The following is a 20,977-nucleotide window of genomic DNA, read 5'->3' on the forward strand; positions in this document are numbered from 1 at the left end:
GATCAAACATATTTTTTATTATACTTTATGTAGTAAGTACAATAATATATTATCAATTTACCAGAAGTATACTTGTAAGTGTACTGTTTCAATACTAATTGGGTCTAAATTGGGCCACTTTTTAGTGTATTATAGTATATTTTTAAGTGTAACAGTAGTTTTTACTATGAATGTATGAATGAAAGAAGCATTTAGATAGTGCTTTCATATGTACTACTGTACACCCAAAGCGCTGTACAATCCAGTCAGGGGATCTCTCCTCAACCACCACCAGTGTCCAGCATTCACTTGGATGATGCGATGGCAGCCACAGTACAACAGCGGCAGTTTCACCAAAAAATTTTTAACAAAAATCTGAGAAAATCGCATTTTTGTCAAAGACTACGTCCAGATCGGATTCAGAACGATGATCACAACATAGATGGAGTAGATGGAGTCCATCAACACCCAAAGCTTCGCAGTCGTTAACCCTTCCTGGGTTGACATTTCATTCAGTAACGTTAAGCAGTTTTGAACTTATATGCTGTTTAATGTTTGATGATCGCGTTATTTTGCATGTGCATAAACAATCTTCTATCACTTGTTTCTGCTTCTTTTGGATCTTTTGTTTTGATCCGGGGATTCTGTACTATTTCAGAAGATGCGTAATATCGCCCTCTACCGTATAACAGTGAAACATGGATAGCCGGAAAATTCAATCAATGGCGGGAAAAGTGAATTCCTATGTACGCTACCAGAGGACTGTCACTAACCTAGACAAAAATTCAGATTCTCAGAATTAGGAGCATATCTGTTTTCTTTATAAATCAATATCAATATATCAAGTATTTAATGGGCTAGTCAATCAAAAGAGTAAACTCAACTACAAGCCGAGTATACTTATGTAAGTAGGCTATACTTTACTTTTAAGTATAGCTTGATTTAAAGGATTGAGTATAAGTATAGGCCAAATGTACTTTGACTTTTGTCAATATATGTCAAGTGTACTTTTTTAAGTATTTCTGAGAAGTACATAAAAAGTAGACTTTCTTATTTTTAGTTTAAAAGAAGTAGGTTTACTAATAGTACACTTGAATAAACTTCTTTTTCGTAAGGGTAGTCTTTTGAAATACGCCCAGTTGATGTTTATTGTATTTGCATGCTCCTTCAAACATTAATAAAAATATTGTTTTGAACTCCATATTGTATGTTGACATTTTGTTTGGTATGTACACTAACAGGGATGCATTAAAGGGATACTCCACTTTTTTTGGAAATAGGCTCATTTTACAACTCCCCCAGAGTTAAACAGTTGAGTTTTATCATTTTGGAATCCATTCAGCCGATCTCCGGGTCTGGGGGTCCCACTTTTAGCATAGCTTAGCATAATGAATTGAACCGGACAAGACCATTAGCATCTCTCTCAAAAAAAATTAACAAAGAGTTTCAATATTTTTCCTATTTAAAACTTGACTCTTCTGTAGTTACATCATGTACTAAGACCGACGGAAAATGTAAAGTTGCGATTTTCTAGGCTGATATGGCTAGGAACTATACTCTCATTCCTGCGTAATAATCAAGAAACTTTGCTGCCGTACCATGAGTCCAGCAGGCGTAATGATATGACGCAGTGCCTGAAAATAGTCCCCAGCTCGGTAGCCTATTATCAGGCGGCATGCGCTGCGTCATATCATTACGTATCATTACTAGGTCTTCCCCGGGGTCTCCTCCCAGTGGGACGCGCCCGGAACACCTTCCCGGGAAGGCGTCCAGGAGGCATCCGGAACAGATGCCCGAGCCACCTCAGCTGACCCCTCTCGATGTGGAGGAGCAGCGGCTCTACTCTGAGCTCCTCCCGAGTGACCGAGCTTCTCACCCTATCTCTAAGGGATCGCCCAGCCACCCTGCGGAGAAAGCTCATTTCGGCCGCCTGTACCCATAGCTCATGACCATAGGTGAGAGTAGGAACGTAGATTGACCGGTAAATCGAGAGCTTCGCCTTGCGGCTCAGCTCTTTCTTCACCACGACAGGCCGGTACATCGACCGCATTACTGCAGAAGCTGCACCGATCCGTCTGTCAATCTCCCGTTCCATCCTTCCCTCACTCGTGAACAAAACCCCAAGATACTTAAACTCCTCCACTTGAGGCAGGAACTCTCCACCAACCTGAAGTGGGCAAGCCTCCCTTTTCCGACTGAGGACCATGGCCTCGGATTTGGAGGTGCTGATTCTCATCCCAGCCGCTTCACACTCGGCTGCAAACCGTCCCAGTGCATGCTGAAGTTCCTGGCTTGATGAGGCCAACACGACAACATCATCCGCAAAGAGTAGAGACGAAATCGTGTTGTCACCAAACCCGACACCCTCCGGCCCCTGGCTGCGCCTAGAAATTCTTTCCATAAAAATTATGAACAGAACCGGCGACAAAGGGTAGCCCTGCCGGAGTCCAACATGCACCGGGAACAAGTCTGACTTACTTACGGGAACAAGTCTGACTCCTGCTCCGGTCGTACAGGGATCGGACAGCCCTTAGCAAAGGACCCCGGACCCCATACTCCCGGAGCACCCTCCACAGGCCGCCGCGAGGGACACAGTCGAATGCCTTCTCTAAATCCACAAAGCACATGTGGACTGGTTGGGCAAACTCCCATGAACCCTCCAGCACCCTGTATAGAGCTGGTCCAGTGTTCCACGGCCTGGACTAAAACCACACTGTTCCTCCTGAATCCGAGGTTCTACTATCGGCCGTATTCTCCTCTCCAGTACCCTGGCATAGACTTTCCCAGGGAGGCTGAGAAAACAGAAAACAGTTATTTTAAATTGTAATAATATTTCACAATAATATTTATTACTGTATTTTGATCAAATAAATGCAGCCTTGCTGAGCATAAGAAACCGCTTTCAAAAACATTTAATATCTTATCAATCAAAACTTTTGAATGTAAAACAATGTAAAACAAATCATTACAGAACAGTCATTAAATATCATGTAATACTGGTTGCTGAAGCACCCGCTGTCAAAGTGTGACAGGAAACGGGGAGGCATGATACAACTGGGAAAATTATTTCATAGAAAATGGCAAGATATTCTTCAAAAACTCACCTTTTGTCTTAGCAGATGGATTTAAAACAACATGAGATTGACTAAATGTTTATTTTTTTTTATTTTTTTTTTAAGCACTTATCCCTTTAAGATTTTTGTTATTCATTTGAACATTTTAATTTAAGGATCCCATTCATTTCATGCAGCTTGGACTAAAATGATGCAAAACATTGTGGCAAGAAGAATACATTTTGTTTTTGCACAATTTACCAGTTTTTCTGATGTCTTCTAACACACATATGTGTCTCAGTCAGGTGTGATGAAGCTTTTCCGTGTCCCGCTGCATGAAGGAAGAGGTGTTGGAGTGCCGGTGTGTCAAGGGGCTTTCAGGCCTGCTGCTATAACTGTGGGGGTTATGACACTTGTCGTTGTTTAATTGCTTGCAACTCCGTGGTGCCAAACTCCTGCAAACTTAGCTTAATTAGGACCACTGCCAAGTCTGATGAGCACACAGGAGCTAGAGAGGATGAGCAATGATATTTTGGCAATTAAGAAGCACGATGAATGATCTTCTTCAGCGGCGAAAAAAAGGAAAACGCTTTAAACTATCTCTGCATGAACCGCGTATTTGAGATCATGTCTTGTAAAAATGAAAAACGCATCAGTGACAGCTGATGCATGAAGGATCAGTGGACAAGAGTTTCATAACAACGATTAATGAATTTAATTAACTGGTTATATGGCGAAGTACAGGAAATCAAAAGATGGGATATAAATGACATATGTGTCATCAGCAAAAGAGCAAAGCCAAGAGTGTAAAACATAAGGGAGAACTTTACATAGAATGAATTGTGCCTGCTGTTGTCTGTTATGTTGTACCCCCGATTCACTAAAGGATTTTTGCAAATCAGTTAATTATTACTGTAAATGATTGTTCTCATAGTATATCCTTTGGATTTGTTCTCTATTTTGACAAAAATATTCTTCTGCAGAACGGTGCAAAGAGCGGATATATGGTTTTTATAGAATATCATTCATAGTGTCATACATAAACTAAAACTATTAAAAATCATTTTAGTTACTCTGAATATGATCCAGAACAGCACTTATTAGCTCTAAAGGAGAAGGAAATCTTGATCAAGGTGGTTCAAAACACAAATCATCTGACATTCATAATTTCTGTCATAAAGTGTAGTGAATTAGTGATTCAGCAGCAGTTCATTTATTTTGTATGGCATGCTGGAGACAAACCTGGAATATAAAGACACAGAGGGTGAAGTTCTTTCATTAACAGCCGCTCAGTAGTGTGAGGAGCTGTAAACATAACACACGGCTGTTGTCATGACAACTAATTCAGTAAAAAGCACTTCATTTGAGTTAAAACGTTTGTTTTGTGCTCTTCTGCAACCTGCTTTTTGTGACACACTCAACGCTAGTCATTTGTGGATGGTTAGCATGGAAACAAAAAAGATATGATGGTCATTGTTACAGTGTGTGTATGATGACCTAGGAGGGCAAACCACCCGTGCAAAGACAAAATCCTTATATGATTTTTTTTGGCTTGATTCTTAATATATATGAAGTAATGTGGTACAAATCTAACACCACCATGTATTTGAGGTTAAACATGTAGGGTGAATTAGAATAGAAGTAGGAAACAAATCACACTTAGATGGTAATTATTGAGTGAAATTGTCTAATGAGTTGGTCAGCGACAGTGGTTCAAATCACTTTACATTGTTTTATGTCAACAAACACTCAATGTGATTATTTGTTGTTTGTTAATGGTTAAGTTTTTGATTTTGATGTTTCTTTCCTGATATTGTCGTTTACATTTCAGGTTTTTTCAGGTCATTTTCAGCTAATTTCTACAGACCTAATCTCTGGACCAACAGTAAAAGGAAAAGGTCAATTGTGTTTGTGCACATCATCACAATCAGCAAGTCTGTGCACCGTAAAATAAAATGACTTGTCAGTTTGATCTCAGAAGAGGAAAATGTGATTTTTTTTATTTATTTTTTTGAATCACACAACTGACACGAGAGCTGCCACCATCTGTGATGCTTTCACTTGCCGTTCACACACTTTTTTCCCAGCTCTCATCACCTCATCAAACCTGCAGTGCTCCTTCACCTCACTGTCTGTATATGCAGAAGGTTGGAGCAAAGAGGAGGAGAGTCTGATGTGTTTTGACTAAATCCCAGGAGGCAAAAGGGGTGATTGGGGGGCTGCGAGCAGTTGCCCAGCTCTCTGAGAGTGGGTGGGTGTATCGCGTAATTGGATTTGTCAGACATGAGCCGTGTGGTGTGGAAAGAGACAGAATGAATTCTTTGATTAAGCTTGTCGCCCTCTCTTCCCTATAATGCTTATGGATGAAGCAGATATTCCAAATGCCATCACACAGAGCTAGTGCCCCAGCTCTATTTTCAACAGGGTAATTTTGGTTAAATGGTTAAAACACACACACACACACACACACACACACAGACACACACACACACACACACACACACACCTCTAGAAAACAAAAAGGAATGAAGAGATTCTGTATGGGGCAAACAGTTTGATTTAAGATAATTTTAGAATATCAGTCTGAGCGTATTTGGACACTGAAGACACACTTAAAATGTAATTGCATTAGATAGAATGATTCCTTAGACCTTTTCTCAGAACTAATTTCACTTTTCTTTGCCATATTTGCCTAAATAATTATTCGTACTATCCGGTGTTTAAATATTTCTACTTTCCAACTATATAGTATGTGAAAAGTATTTTGTCATATTTTTGAACAATATATCTACTTAGTATATATAATTTGTTTTTCTTGATTTTTTTTATACTATTTAATATTAAATGTAATATTTGTATATACATAATTTATATATAATTATAATTATTATATATAATTAACATATATTAATATTAATTTAATTTATTAATAGTATATAATATGAGTATATATGTATATACACAAAGTTCTGTCCTTAACTCAACCTGCTTGCAATCATCACTCTCTATAGGGCACAGCTGATTGGTTCTTGCTGTATCAGTAGCCAATGAGCTTGTATGCTCAGCCTTCAAATACTTGGTCAGCATTTGCTAGCAGTGCAGTATGCTTTCAGAAACCCTCTACCTTCCCCAGCTCCACCTGTGTAGATCTGATACGAGGAATTAATGTGTGCTATATTGTACAGCAGCAGCATTTCTTACTTGCTCACAGCAGCGCGTCTGTGTATGTATTGGCAGTAGCAAGTCCCGAACTTGCTCTGCCGCAGCAGCAGCAGCAGTAAAAGCAGCAGCAGCGTAGCAGATCTATTCCACCAATGGGACATTGTCATTCCCCTTACCATGTCAAACACTCCGAGATATATATATATATATATATATATATATATATCTCTTAGCTGAAACCTTTATTTCCTCATTAAAAATGCATTATTAATGCCAATATTCTGACAAATGCTGACTAATTAATGTCCTGTGCCCACGGAATGACAATGACTGAATGAATATTCAGCTACAGAGATTGTCAAGCTGTAACAAAGCAGCGCAGCAGACATGGCCAGGTGGGGAACTGTCCCCAACAATTAAACCACATTGGCCCAGTAATGTTTTAGTCTCAAAATTGCCCTTGATCTCATGACCTTTTTAAAAAGATGTTATAGACAGTGACTGCCAGCCATGCAGGGTTAATGCGGCCCATCTGTTCGAATCTGCAGAAAGTGGGCTAGTCTAATGGCAGGGGACACATACAATTGGCCACCGCCCTGCCTTAATTGCCTTCAATAAAGAGCTCACTGTTGCACCTTGATGGGTGTTTTTCACAGGAACTACATCTCTCTTGTGCATCAGGGCTGTTCTACCTCTATACATTACCCTTGATTGTCAAAGTTAAATGCCTGTGTGTGTGTGTGTGTGTGTGTGTGTGTGTGTGTGTGTGTGTGTGTGTGTGTGTGTGTGTGTGTGTGTGTGTGTGTGTGTGTGTGTGTGTGTGTGTGTGTGTGTGTGTGTGTGTGTACGTAGAGATACCCATCTGTAGAAGTAAACTACATCGGATACACCGGAGGAGGTTGGCGTCTGTTTGACAAACAGCACAGGAACATTTATATGGGCTTAAAGGCATTTGCATAAAGATGGAAATCAATACAGCTATGTGTAATGCTCAGTCTAGACTATGCCATGCACAATTCGGTGTAGCTCTTGCTCACGTATAAATCAGACTGTCTGTAGCTCCTCTGGTAAATTAGAGACAGAGGAATAATGAAGGGAAAGCCTGAGCCGTGTATAGCGCTGACTCTAGTGTTGGAGACAAAAGAAGATAGAGATACAATTGGATGGAGGGGATTTGAGATGGAGGTAATTTGTGGGATGTGAGGTGAAGCCGATGGCAAAAAACCCAATTGCATTTCTATAAGAATTTCAGCCGTGCATGATGTCTTTATGCATAAAAAGCAAACCCGAGTTGCTTAAGTCTTCCTTTTTCTCATGCTGCACTTTATGAACAATAAGAACCCCATTATGGGATGCTAGTGTTGGGACAACACTAGCATCCCATACAACAACTACATTAACCAGTGTAGTGTGGGTGTTAAAGCCATGTGATTTGCCTTAAATGGTCACAAAAGTCCATTTCGCAAGATTAAGTTTGCGCTGCATTATTAGGTGTATGCGGTTATAAATTTGCAGCAGGAGCACATCACTATTCACGCTTGTATTTCTCTTCAGCACTGAACTCACCTCAGGATCCCGTCATTGATATTGATGCCTGCTTTGTGTGCTTCCCTCCCAGAGCTGTTTGTTTCTAAAGCCTCTTTATCTTCATCTGGCTCATCCACACGCACACATGCTGTCTGCTTGTCTGACTGTCCTTTAGATACTCTCTACCAAACACAGCTTTTATCAGGGGCTGTAATGTGTGAGATAAATTATGAACTATTGTATGAAACTGTAATAAATCTAGTGTGACATTTCACATAATTTTACAGTAAAATACTGTTAAATTTAGTTACATTTAAAATGCAGTTTTTAGAAGTGAAAAAAATCATCTTATAATATACAATGAAAAACATAAAATTTTACATTGCCAGAACACCTCACATTTAATGTTTTTTCACTGAAATAACTGTTTCTTGTTAGTTTTTTCGGAACTATACGGTTATCCGGACCACACGTGTGTCTTTTAGTCCCGTATAGTCATCCCTGATTGGTCTTAACCCCAGTGACGGGTAGGTTTAGGGGCGGGGTTAGGGGTAGTCCATCGTTTGATTGGTCTTAACCCCAGTGACGGGTAGGTTTAGGGGCGGGGTTAGGGGTAGGCCATCGTATGATTGGTCTTAACCCCAGTGACGGGTAGGTTTAGGGGCGGGGTTAGGGGTAGGTCATCGTATGATTGATTGGTCTTAACCCCAGTGACGGGTAGGTTTAGGGGCAGGGTTAGGGGTAGGCCATCGTATGATTGGTCTTAACCCCAGTGACGGGTAGGTTTAGGGGCGGGGTTAGGGGTAGGCCATCGTATGATTGGTCTTAACCCCAGTGACGGGTAGGTTTAGGGGCAGGGTTAGGGGTAGGCTATCGTATGATTGGTCTTAACCCCAGTGACGGGTAGGTTTAGGGGCGGGGTTAGGGGTAGGCAATCGTGTGGTCCGGATAACCGTATGGTACCGTTTTTTCTAATCATATTTGTACATTATGATTTAAAGTTCCATCTCATGTTGTTAAATGAATGTTTATTGCTGTCATGAACTGCTCCGAGACACAAGGCATCCAAACGCAGTATTTATTGAAAGGGTAATCCACAATCAAAGTCCAAAAACAGGCAAAGGTAAAAAAACACAGGCAAACAATCCAGACATATACCAGGGCAGGAACACAGGCAACAGGGTCAAAACCAGGGAACGGATAATCAAGAGGTCGCTCAGAAATGCCGTAGTGACTTAGCAATGAATGACTGAGTGGACAGGGTTTAAATGGCAGAATAAGTGGTAGTAATCAGAACATGAGTCTGGGGTATGTTTATACGACAACGATATGCTTAAAACTGAGAAGTTTTTCCTTTGAGTTTTCCGCGTACAGACGACACGTGTCCATTGTCAAAACGATCCCCATTCACACGGAATCCGCGAAAACGACAAAAAATGCTGTATTCTGCTGCCAGGCCATTAGATGGCAATGAAACACTATAGACTGAACACGTAATACGCATGTTCATGAAGTGAAATATGACTTAGGCAATTATGCTATGAGGCTAACGATATGTAATATTTAACATGGGCAAAAGCTGCTGTTGGTGAAGTTTGATTCATCATGTGGCTTTCTAATTATCATCTGTGTATTTTGGTGGTTGTCACGGTAGTAATGGTACAAAACAGATTTTAGTTCTTCAAAAGGTATTTTAACATTCTATCAGTTTAAACATGATACATTTATATTCAGTCTGTAAAACCTCAAATGTTGCTAGTTCTGGCAACCACAGCTGCCGATTTTTTTACCTTAAATTTTACACATTTTACATTTTTTTTACAGTGGTGTGTGATTGTTATGTTGATTTGATATACATAAGCATTTGAGAGCAAATGTGTAAATGGCATATTTGAATCTCTATAGTGGTTTACTACCAGCTTTAATACACATTTCGGTGTTTAATTTGAGTTATGAATGACTTAACTAGTTCCAACAGCACATTAGGAATCTCCAGTAAATTAATAGTGTTCAAATCAGTGCTTTAACAGCTGACCTTGCGGTCATCACCTCAATTTGATCTTGTTAGCCCACCAAACATGTAGTTGTCAGTGGCAAAGCATATAGGCTGAGGCAAAGGTATAATTGGATAAAACAAGCCTCCCTCTGTTGTCCGTGGAAACCCCTCATAAAGGTGAGCTACATGAGGTTAATCTGAGCTGTCTGCGCGCATGAAGACACATTTGTGCGTAAAGTACTGTCATAGGGTTGGCCAAACATGTCTGTAGTCATTCATCCGTATTGTCGATATCTGTAGATATCTGTATTTCTTAAGGCCATAAGATAACCTGCATCGGCTTAAATCGAAGGTAATACATATATGGATAAATTCAATTATGCAGGGCACAAACACACCCCTTCAACTGGATCAAACTGGGACTGCAATGAAAGTGATTGAAAAGAAATTGTAGCCATTCATCTCGTTATAATATGATTACTGCCTGCGATTCACTGCATAATCTTTCAGTGGCGGGTTCTTGTAAGTTTGTGAACGCTGCACACGCTTCCTCCGAATCTCTTGAGACTGATGTATAGAGCACGCTGTGGGACACTGTCATTTTAGAGGCCATGGAAACTTATGCTATGATTCGCCCACAGTAAATCTATAAAATCTTTGAAAGGGGAAAGACTTCCCTTGTGTGCCGGTGTTTGGTAGTGGGCTGAGGTCTTCTCTGGGTGGATTTACTTGAACTTTCTTTTAAAGATTCTTCATGGTTCAGATGTGATTAAAGAAGGCTAGAAAACCAAAGCAGGCAGATCGTTGAGAACAAAGACTTGAGCATTAAAGATTGGGGATGTGAAATATAACTTTGGGGTTGTGGGTTGGGGAAAATATTGGTATGTTTTCGCCTGATATTTTCTAGGAATTTCAGACATTTTTTTTTGCTTTAAAACAATAATACAGTACTTTTTTAATTTAAATATTTTAGGATTATGCAAGAATACATGACTTTCTACAAGTCTCATATCTGTATGGAAGCCTGTTTCCATCTCAAAGTAAACATTTTTAAAACAAAGTCACAATAGTGAGATTAAGTCACATCTGAGATATAAAGACAATTTGGTGAAATATAAAGTCACAATTAACTTCTTTAACATTTGCATTGTATTTTTTAATCCTAATATAGAAAGCTCCCACTTACATGCCTTTCAGCAAATAAGAATTTTATGACAGTCATAAGCCAATTAATACTCATAAGCTAAGCAGATAAGGTTTATAATGTCCACTGACTTTTCAGATCATTTCGATGCCCTCACTATTATGAACCTTAGCAGGACATAGCCATGCCTGAATATTGGTGGATTAGATCACATTTAAATTTAGCTGTAGTGCTTGGTGCCCAATTTAAGTTAATTAAAAAAGTATTTACAAGTGGAAAATTATTAATTACATACTTTCCACACTGCTTTATGAAGGTTTCTTGATACCACAGTGGGTGTCACTTTATTTTTACCAAAAGTTTTTTACATTTCCTCTATCATGTTCTTGACTGAAACACAGGCCTCTTTGTCACATCCAGTGATTACTTTTCTGTTTTGGTTTTCTCTGAACGGTAACAGACATGCAGCAATCCTTTCATCCTGCGCTGGTGATAAACTGTTATATTTCTGCTGACATAATTTCTCCTGCAACGGGATGTGCCTGGGAAGAAGAACACAGACGGTTGAATCCGGAGGAACATGGAGAGGGTGCTTCAAAGACTATATGTGTAGGCTTTTATACTTGTTTTTTTCAGTGACTTTTGGAGGCTATAATTGATCTCCAAGATGAAATTGGCAAATTGAAGAGGAGCAAAGGTAGAGAATGCTCGCATGTATTCTCGACATCTCCACTCACTCACCTCATTTTAAAGCTAATTTATTTGTCAAGATTGGAGTGCGATTTTCACGTTTCCTTCTTCCTCCCAGGCCCTCATCCTCTTACATTTAGCCTGTAAGCTGAGAGCATTTCGCCAGCTGTCATGGAAACTGGAACACTATGCAGTCTGCCACAAACGCTTTTTAAAATTAGTTTTCTAGCTACATGCATTCTTTTTTTTATCAACACTTGAATGTGAGTAAGTTTCATAAAAAAAAGCAACATTTTGAGCAAAAAGCTGAGAAAATTGCGGTTTTGTCAAGTAAAGTAAATTGGCCTTTACTCAACAGGTAAGTAAGGTGTTTTATTGAACAGATATATTGCCATATGTGGCTCTCTAACAGAGTTCACTGTTTCTATCTAAAGTGAAGGGTCATTTTATTATGGTTGTTGTAGCGCTGTGCTGGAATTTGTTTTCAAGGAAGTACCATGTTTATTAGTGTTTATAGCTACAGTTACGTCAGCTTGAGATCCTCTCCATCTAAACTGGTTATCTCTCTTAAGACTAGTAGTGAATGTTTTATGAGCAGTAGGATAACCATATTCATCCACACAGTCATGCAGAGCCAAAGCACAACCAAAACAATGTTCTTCTGAAAAACTTGCTTATTTGATGAGTCAACTGGAAATAGAGCAGAATTTTGTGTAAACACGATTTTTTGAAAATGTAAATCTTTTGGTATTTCCAGATTTAAATTGAATATTGACATCTATTTTCAATGCGATCTCAGACTTTTACACCTCACTCACTATACAGGATCTCAAAGTATAGTCTTACCATCTGAGACCACCACTGTGCCATAGTACCACCAAAGTAGTTTGTGCCACTTACTGTTTATTTTAGCCTGGCATTAAAAATTATGGTCTCTCATTATTCTCTTAGGCTCAGTCAGACCGTGGCATTTTTCAACCTGGCAATAACTTGATTCCATGCTATTAATCCACTCCCAATTCTCACCCATGTCAGTGCCATGTGTGTCTTCGGTATGTCAGGCCAGCGGGGTCCCACCAAAAACAGAAATAACGTGACCTAAAATTATCCTAGCTTGCAATTACTATTATGCCATCAACAGTCTTATGCGGCCAATAGTGCGGGTTTGAGAGTTATGTTTTTCCTGATTGCAGACTCTTTGGAGAGTGACGGCCTCCCACACAGGCCTTTGTTTCCGCAGCAGCACAGCCGGTCGCGGGGCTGACGGATGCTGACAGGACTCTGGGGCTCAGGTGATTGCTGAGTCCTGCGGCCCTTTTCATCGGCGTTGCAGAGTGAATGATTTGAGAGCCGCAAGCTTCGCCGCTGACTCAGAATACTGTTGAGTCTGATTGAAACGGAGTTGATGGAAAGATTAAAAACTTAGCTTTTACTCTCAGGCTCTGACAGAAACGTTCCCACACATAAACTTAGTCATATGAATGCAAAACACACTCCTCTACTTTTTAAGTGGACTGCCTGGCATGGATTTCATCCGTCAGTCTGTCGGTGTAATCGAGGCAACAGCCTTCAATCATCATCTCAGAAATGTCACAGCTTGTGCGGTCATAATTAAGGTGGTAGTGATTTCAATGAATAATATCTAATTCTGATTGCGGCCATGGACGTTTGTCGTTACCGTGGGGTTGCAAAAATCTTCATGGTAATTAGAGCATGTAAGCCTAGCATAGGCAGAGGAGGAGTATGTTTCTGCACAGTGATTGTCGGTTGGCTTGATTGTGGAAGGTTTTTCTAAATTTAGTGGCGCTTTATATCTTTAAACAGCTACATGCAAAATTAGCATAGCCTCCTACACTTCACACTGAAGCTCAAGTATTTTGTTCCAAGCACAGAAGTTTCTCTCAGTAATGTTGCCAGGTATTAGTGTCTATGTCTCAAGAATTAATTCTTGAGCTGAATTTAATTTAATTATGGCTTTATTTAACATTAAACTTAACTACAAACTCTGTTCAGACACCTTGTATAGTGAAAACAGAACCGAACTGAGTAAATTTCAAATGTCAAATCCAATGCTCAACTGAATCATTATCAGTTAACTATTAGCTAGTAAAATCACACATTACCATGCTTAATTTCTGTTTGGACAACAAAAAATAAAGAAACAGCCTTGTGAAGTGTGTAATGTCATCTGGAAGTTCCACTCTACATAACAATGATGCTAAGCTAAGAAGATTCTAGTGATGGGTTGTTCATGAACAGTGTATTTATTGTGTCTGTCACGTGACAAATGAATGAAAACTCAGGAAGTAAATCAATTATGTTTCTCATAATGTATCTTTAGCTGCATTATAATGGTTTCCTAATTCAAAATATGATCAAAGATTGCATATGGTGATGTGTTCATGGAATTTGGCTATTGAATACATACTGTTAACTCTGCTCAAATGAACAAAATCACTTGAATAAAGATTTATTTTGGATTTCTTTTTCTTTTTTTAAAGAAACATTTTACTGAATGGGATTAAATGCGATAGTCAATAAAATGATCTGATGTTTTATTGGAATGAACTAGGTATTTGAACAGCAAATATTTACTGAGTATATCCAGGAATTGACTGGATATTTGAACGGCGTAATTTTCAGTAAAATTTGTCCATAAAGAGGTAAAAATGTGTTGTTCTTACTTGGGCTGGAATGCAAAGTGGCATCGCAAAATATTTTATCTGCTGTTTTTCTGTAATGAAATGGTTCAAATATGCAGTGATGCGATTTAAAAACTACTGTGAATCAGAATCAGTTCAAAAATAAAAAAGCTTCATTTGAAACAGATTACAAGTGGAAACAGTATAAGTGAACAAAACGTTTCCACAATGATGCTGTAAGAAGTTATTTGCTATTTACTCTACCTGAATCAGTACGTAAATGAAATTCCCCTTAATGTAGTCCCAATGCAAACTCATGAAGTATTTGTAATTTATTATTTCAAATTTATTGCAAAAATCAAGAACTGTGCTGCACCTCATTTTAATTAGCCTAAGTAAACTGAGGAGAAATCATTTTCGTTTTGAAAACCTGCTCATGGAGTATTTTTTCCAGCAGTGGTCCCAGGTCAGATTGTCCCAAGGTCCTCTATGCAGCAAGCGATTTGTCTATCACCATAAGGGTCATCCAGTCAGACACCCAGAGGTCACTGATGACAGCCGGGTTCCCTGGCAGTGATTGAGTCAGTACTGGGGCACATCAGCTCTCTAACCGCTCTCAGACTCGTCTGGCCGCCGGCTCCACTCCTTTATGATGGATGAATGTTTGTGGGCAAGTTTGGCTCTGATATCTTTATGGATGTGCTCCTCTTGGGATAGCAGGAGTGTTTTCTGTTGGACAAGTGGATGGATTTATCATCCGTCACGCTGAAGAGGCTGCAGCACGCTGTGTACCGCACTCCCCGTGCCCTGCTGTGACCCACTATGATGTCAGAGCTAGAAAGTAAGTTACTATTAGGTCTGTCAGAGACGTTTATGTAAGAGCAGCCCTGTAATGCCATTACAAATGTCAAGAAATGCAAAGGATACTGCCAGAACAGCTGCTCCGATCTCTTAAATGAAAGTTTAATGGGTGGTCCGACAGGGAGGGGTGTGTTTGACTCATGTCCCGATGGCAGACCCCCTTCAGGAGTACATTCTGATACACGTCAGTTGCGTTATGTTTTTGTGTCCTCAGCTGCTTCCGTGCAGGGACATCTGTTCCACCGATGCTTCAAGGTGCCTCCGACATTCCCCAAAGGCCTGAAATGGAGAACCCTGCGCTCTGGAAACAAATGAGTTCTTGGATCCTTTTTGTCCCTGCTGACCCTCCTGTCGCTGTAACTGACGTTTGCCTGGGAAAGATAGTACCGCTCATACAAGACGCACTCAAATCACTACAGGATGAAAATAGAACAAGCCATTTGAGATGTGGTTATGTGCAACACATAGCTCTGATCATTTTGACATGTTTTGTTGTTTACAATGGTTTTGTCATCTATTAAACTGGCATGGGTGAAATGACATGCATGGTGGTAAGGGATAGCTCACCCAAAAATGAATATCTGACTTTGTTTACTCACCCTCATGTCGTTCCAAACCTGTAAGCATTTCTTTCTTCTGTGGAACATAAAAGAAGACATTTTGAAACATGTCTTAGCATTTTCTGTAATACAAGTTTGGGGTCAGTAAGATTTCATTTAAGGAAAAAATATATATATATTATACCGCAAGAATGCTTTAAAGACATTTATAATGAAGAGATTTCCATTTTAAGTAAATGCTGTTCTACTGATATTTGTTTTCATATTTGTTTTCATCAAAGAATAAATTACACTTTAAAATATATTCAAATAATAATATTTATATTGAAATAATATTTCACAATATTACTGTTTTACTGTATTTTTGATCAAATAAATGCAGCCTTGGTGAACATAAGAGACTTCATCCCAAAATTTTTTTTAAATCTTCTGAACTGTAGTGTACAATTACTTTCATCGTATGGACACAAACATTTTACACACAAAGTAATTTTGGAATGACATGAGTGTGTGTAAACAACAAAATTGAATTTTTTTTGTGAACTATCCCTTTTAAATGCCCACCGATGCTTATGTGAGGTTGTTGATGTGCTAAGATATGGATTTCTCCCAAAGAAAGAGTCTTTTATTTCACACTCTCTCAGGCAGCATGAGTGCTGTGTCGACATGGTCCCACAGCATCAATTAAAAATGTGTTGCTTGAGGTTAGGCTGGATATGAGCAAGCAAGCACTTATTAATACTAGCCGCATAAAACTCGCACTCTCTGTAATTAAGGTTGACCCTGGCTGCCTTATATATAAATATATATATATATATATATATATATATATATATACCGCTCTCAAGAAGTTTCTGTGTTTTGTGCAAAGACTCTAAAAAGACTCTAAAGTTTCGCCTAATATGCTTGTGAGTTTAGAGATGAATAGATGTAGACATGTAATGAGGTAGGGGAAAACAAAGGGAGGAAACGGAAGCTGTTTGCTGCACTACATGAAGGTCAGGAGTGACAGTAGCATCATTGAGCTATACATATGCATATTAACATGTCAGTGATCATTTCAGGGGAGAAGTGCGCTGGTGCGGTGCTCTGTGAAGAATGATGTTAAGGGCTTGATTTATTGTATGTGAAGGAGCCTCTCAGCAGCTGTTAGTCAATGGAGAATTCATAATGATGCCTTTCGCTTCATCACTGCTTTGAGTGAATGAGAGCAAGGCTAAAAAGATCTGCTTTTTGTTTTATCTAGAGAGCTGTCCAGTGGCCTGTTGTATATGACGGAGAGCTTTTTTAGGCATCAAATTATTTATGTGATTTCAATCAAAATGGAATCAAAAATTGACCCTGTTTTTATGTACAAATTAAGGCATTTTGGTCTACTCTGTAGTTTTTAAACTGCTTTATAAATAAATTGGACTTCAATTTGAAATGTATTATTGTAGATTTTTTGGGGGGAAATGTATTACATTATTACAATTTTAAGTTTATTGTTTAAAATATGTATTCTAAAGTAAATGAGAGTAAATAAGTAAATGTATTTAGTTTAAGTATGATTATATATTTGCACTGGACAACAAGACAATACTGATTCATTTTAATTAATTTGACAGTGCATAATTCATCTATTCCTTTTCAAGAGCCCTCCTTGAGATCTCCCCCCTCTCCTTTTAGCTGGGCAAATTTTCACTTCTGATGGAAACAGGCATTGTATCCCTGGCCACAGGAAAAATAATCATCTTTTTTTCCACATCTCTGTATTTTCCATCTGTTCTTTTAGCATGTGAAAGGAGGGAAAGAAGTATAAGTTGAGCTTTACTAATTTTGTGCGATCCCTGAGAACCATCACCCTCACAGCTGCTCTTTCATCCTAGACTCGTGCTTTTCCCCTGCACTCGTTCTTCATCAGCAACAGACAGATGATGATGATGGAGCCCTCACTGTTGTGTCTTGGGATCAGCACAGTGGTGTGTGATTGATACCAGGGGTAGAATCCCAAGTGAGCGTGAGTTATTTTACACACACCTACACACTCATTCACACTAAGATATCCAAACCCTTGTACACAAAGTATTGATCAACTGTCTTGACATCTGTGAACACATGTATATATACACCCACTAGCACTCATTGGGACATAAATGTACAAGCAGTATTTACTCTTCTATTCTCATTACTTTAAGTGTCGGGTTGCAAAAGACAGGCTGAGGAAGATCAGAAGAGGTAAATAAGCATGCAGACTGGATATTAATTCAGTTTGTGGGAGGTGTTTGAATGAACGAGTGGAGGGAGACTGAGAATAAGAGCATGCTTAACATGATTTACCCAAGTAGGACATCTTTGTTGGTCCTGGAACAACATTCATATCAACCAATCAGATAAGATTGGAGATATGGAAAGGGTTAAGCTTAGATATGAGGTTAGGCCAATAACATTCTTATCAACCACTTGCAGTATCTGAGGTGGTGATTTAGGCTTAGGCTTAGGCTTAAAGGGATAGATCACCCAAAAATAAAATTTCTGTCATCAAATACTGTACCCCAAAACTTTCTTTATTCAGAAATAAAACCTAAAAAAGATATTAAAAATAATATTTTAGGTTTTATGTCCATATTAAAGAGTTCAGTCAAAAATGAAATTTCCTTCATCAGTTACTCATCCGCATTTCATTCCAAACCCATAAGACGGTTGAGCTGCCGTTTACCATATTTGAGTGCTGTATGTATGTATGTTCGCTGAGCAGTCAGTGTTTATAACCTAAATTAAATCTGTTCATCATACAGCGTGTGTCTCTTTAGAAACTTGGATTAAACCGCTCGGTTCATATGAATTTATTTTACAATCTCTGTATGAAAGTTTTGAATATTTGGGTGAATAGACTTTTAAAGGAGGGACAGAAATCTCTCAGATTTAATTAAAAATATCTTCATTTGTGTTTCGAAGATGAACGCCACTCTTATGGGTTTAGAATGACATGAGGGTGATTAATGATGACAGAATTTTCATTTGTGGGTGAACTAAAACTTTAAGAAAATCAATGAGAGCTAAACTAAAGGCGGCGTGAAACTGATCCATACAGCATGTCTGCTATACTGTAAGCATCACAAATTCTTTGCTCAAATGAAATCAAAACATTGATCTACACACACACATACACAGGTTTGTGCCGCCACATTTAATAGAGACTGTGCATTTCGGTGTTTTAATGCACATTGTTGCACGTAATTGTTCATAAACACAACTTTTTTTGAAAGAAGTCTATTATATTCGCTAAGGCTGTATTTATTTGACCAAAAATACAGTAAAAAGGCAATATTGTGATATATTATTACTATATCTGTTTAAAACGTTTAACTGCTTTATTGGGGATTCTTTGATGAATAGAAAGTTGAAAAGAACAGCTTTTAAAAAATAAAAAAATAAAATTACTGTCACTTCACAGTTTTGTCACCTTTGATCAATGTAATGTGTCCTTTCTGAATAAAATTATGAATATCATTTAAAAAAGTCTTACTGATCCCAAACGGTAGAACGGTAGAGCATGCATAGTGGGTTGTTTTTAAGTTCCAGTCCATCCCTAGGCTTATGGGTTAAGTCTATGATTATTCCAGGACTAACAAATGATGTTAATCCAGGATCATGTCCTTCTTCAAATCATGCAGGAGAGAGTTTGGGAGAAATAGAAACGATATGTGATAGGGAGGTTTTTGTAAAGGTATTTAGTACACCCAGAGACTTATTTGGGTGACACTTGTGAAGTTTGGCTCTGCGAGATACTCCCTCACATTTCTGTACACCGAGGGCTCCAGTGGCCCACTAATTGAACTGACATTGCCTCCAGCTTCTTGCCCATGGGCCGTCATGCCAGTTGTGAGGGCACAATGATAAGGGCATTATGGGGGAGGGTGTTGTGATATGCGGTGGCCGTGGTCCTCCTGCCAGAATCAGATGTTCAGAAATCAGAATGTGAGCATCTGCAGTGCCTGTTCCCAGAACAGAAGGGTTCATCGAGCTCTGCTGCCCCAGCAGTAGAGAGATAACAGCAGACAGATGCACCCCAATGCGCCTGATGCTGTTGATAATGAACATGCACACACTAGCCTAACACTGTGCAAGCAACAAGCAATTTGTCTGTCCACATTGAACACAAAACTGCTGCGCATTGTGACACAATTAAAGCCAATCAGAACATTTGAAGTTTAAAGTTGAATGTGAGATGAAGATGAATAACCTATTCTCACCCATTTACTTTGGTAATATTCAATGAGAAGCAGATATAGAGCAGGACTTATAGAGGACTTAAATTGATACTTGTTTCCTTGATTTTATTTTTATTAATTCAAAAAATTAAGTAATTTTTTTTTTTATTATTGACAAATAAGCAAACATTTTCAAAACTGCTTATTTAATTTATTTAAGCGTAACATCGAAAATTGAGATAAAAATTAAGTGCAACATTTAAATTGCATTATTATTGCATTTGACATTGACTTGATATTATTTGGCTCCAACGATCCAATAAATTAATGATGGACAAAATCAAGTCCATTTACAGGGGACCCCAATAACTGACGAACCCGGCTGGTACATGCTTATTGCTCTATTATTGCTGTTAACATAACTGTTAACCCTAAATTTTTTCTTGTTCGAGAAGCCGCTTCACTCAGATGCACATCACAATAGGGAAGAAAAGACTATCACACTGTCCGTTTCATGCTGACATTATCCAGTAGCCCGCACATGCTAAGTGATGTCAGCAGAAAAGGAACGTCATTTCAGAGGAAGAGCAAGTTTGTACAGTAGTGCATTTGATCAAAGATTATGAAGCCACTTTTTTTTTTCTTTGAAAGAGCAAAATGATGAATAAAATAGGAACATATTAAAATAAAAGTAAATACAGTAGCCTAAATTTTCCTTTCATTTAGAATTTTATGTTGGTTTAATTTATTGCATATTCTAGACAAATGAAATTTCACTGTGGGCGGGGCTACCCCCGCCTTTTTAATTGAGTTCATTAAAAACCAAGCAATAAAAAAAAAATGTCATATGGCTGGTTAGGACACAAACTCAGATTTACATGGAAGCGAATCGGTAGTTGTTTTATTATGCCACTACTGGTTAAGACACGGTGTAAGGAGAACAGCCCCCGTACCATCTATGCTTACATTTCACTTATGCCGAGATCAAAACACTAAGATTTTCAAAAAAGCACGTTCGGGTAGGCGCGCGCACACATACACACCCACACACACGTTCAGTCAGCATCAAACCAGCCAGACAAGGCCATGAGGAAGCGACTGATGAGAGGACACCCGCTGTCTTCTGCTCTCATGTGAGAAAGCTGTCAGGTTGTGTTTGTAAGATGTCAA

General features: G+C 38.8%; 1 long non-coding RNA gene across 1 annotated transcript in view; it reads left to right on the forward strand.

Moving 5' to 3' along the window:
- The window catches only part of LOC309474529, a 34,381-nt gene extending 16,699 nt beyond the window's left edge, over positions 1-17,682 (forward strand). The window contains exon 3 of the long non-coding RNA XR_014197366.1: positions 17,483-17,682. This is a non-coding gene — a long non-coding RNA (uncharacterized lncRNA). The remainder of the gene's footprint in view (positions 1-17,482) is intronic.
- Positions 17,683-20,977: the final 3,295 nt, after the last annotated feature.

The sequence above is a fragment of the Leuciscus leuciscus genome, assembly GCF_965113295.1.
Source record: "Leuciscus leuciscus genome assembly, chromosome: 1".
Classification (NCBI taxonomy): Eukaryota; Metazoa; Chordata; class Actinopteri; order Cypriniformes; family Leuciscidae; genus Leuciscus; species Leuciscus leuciscus.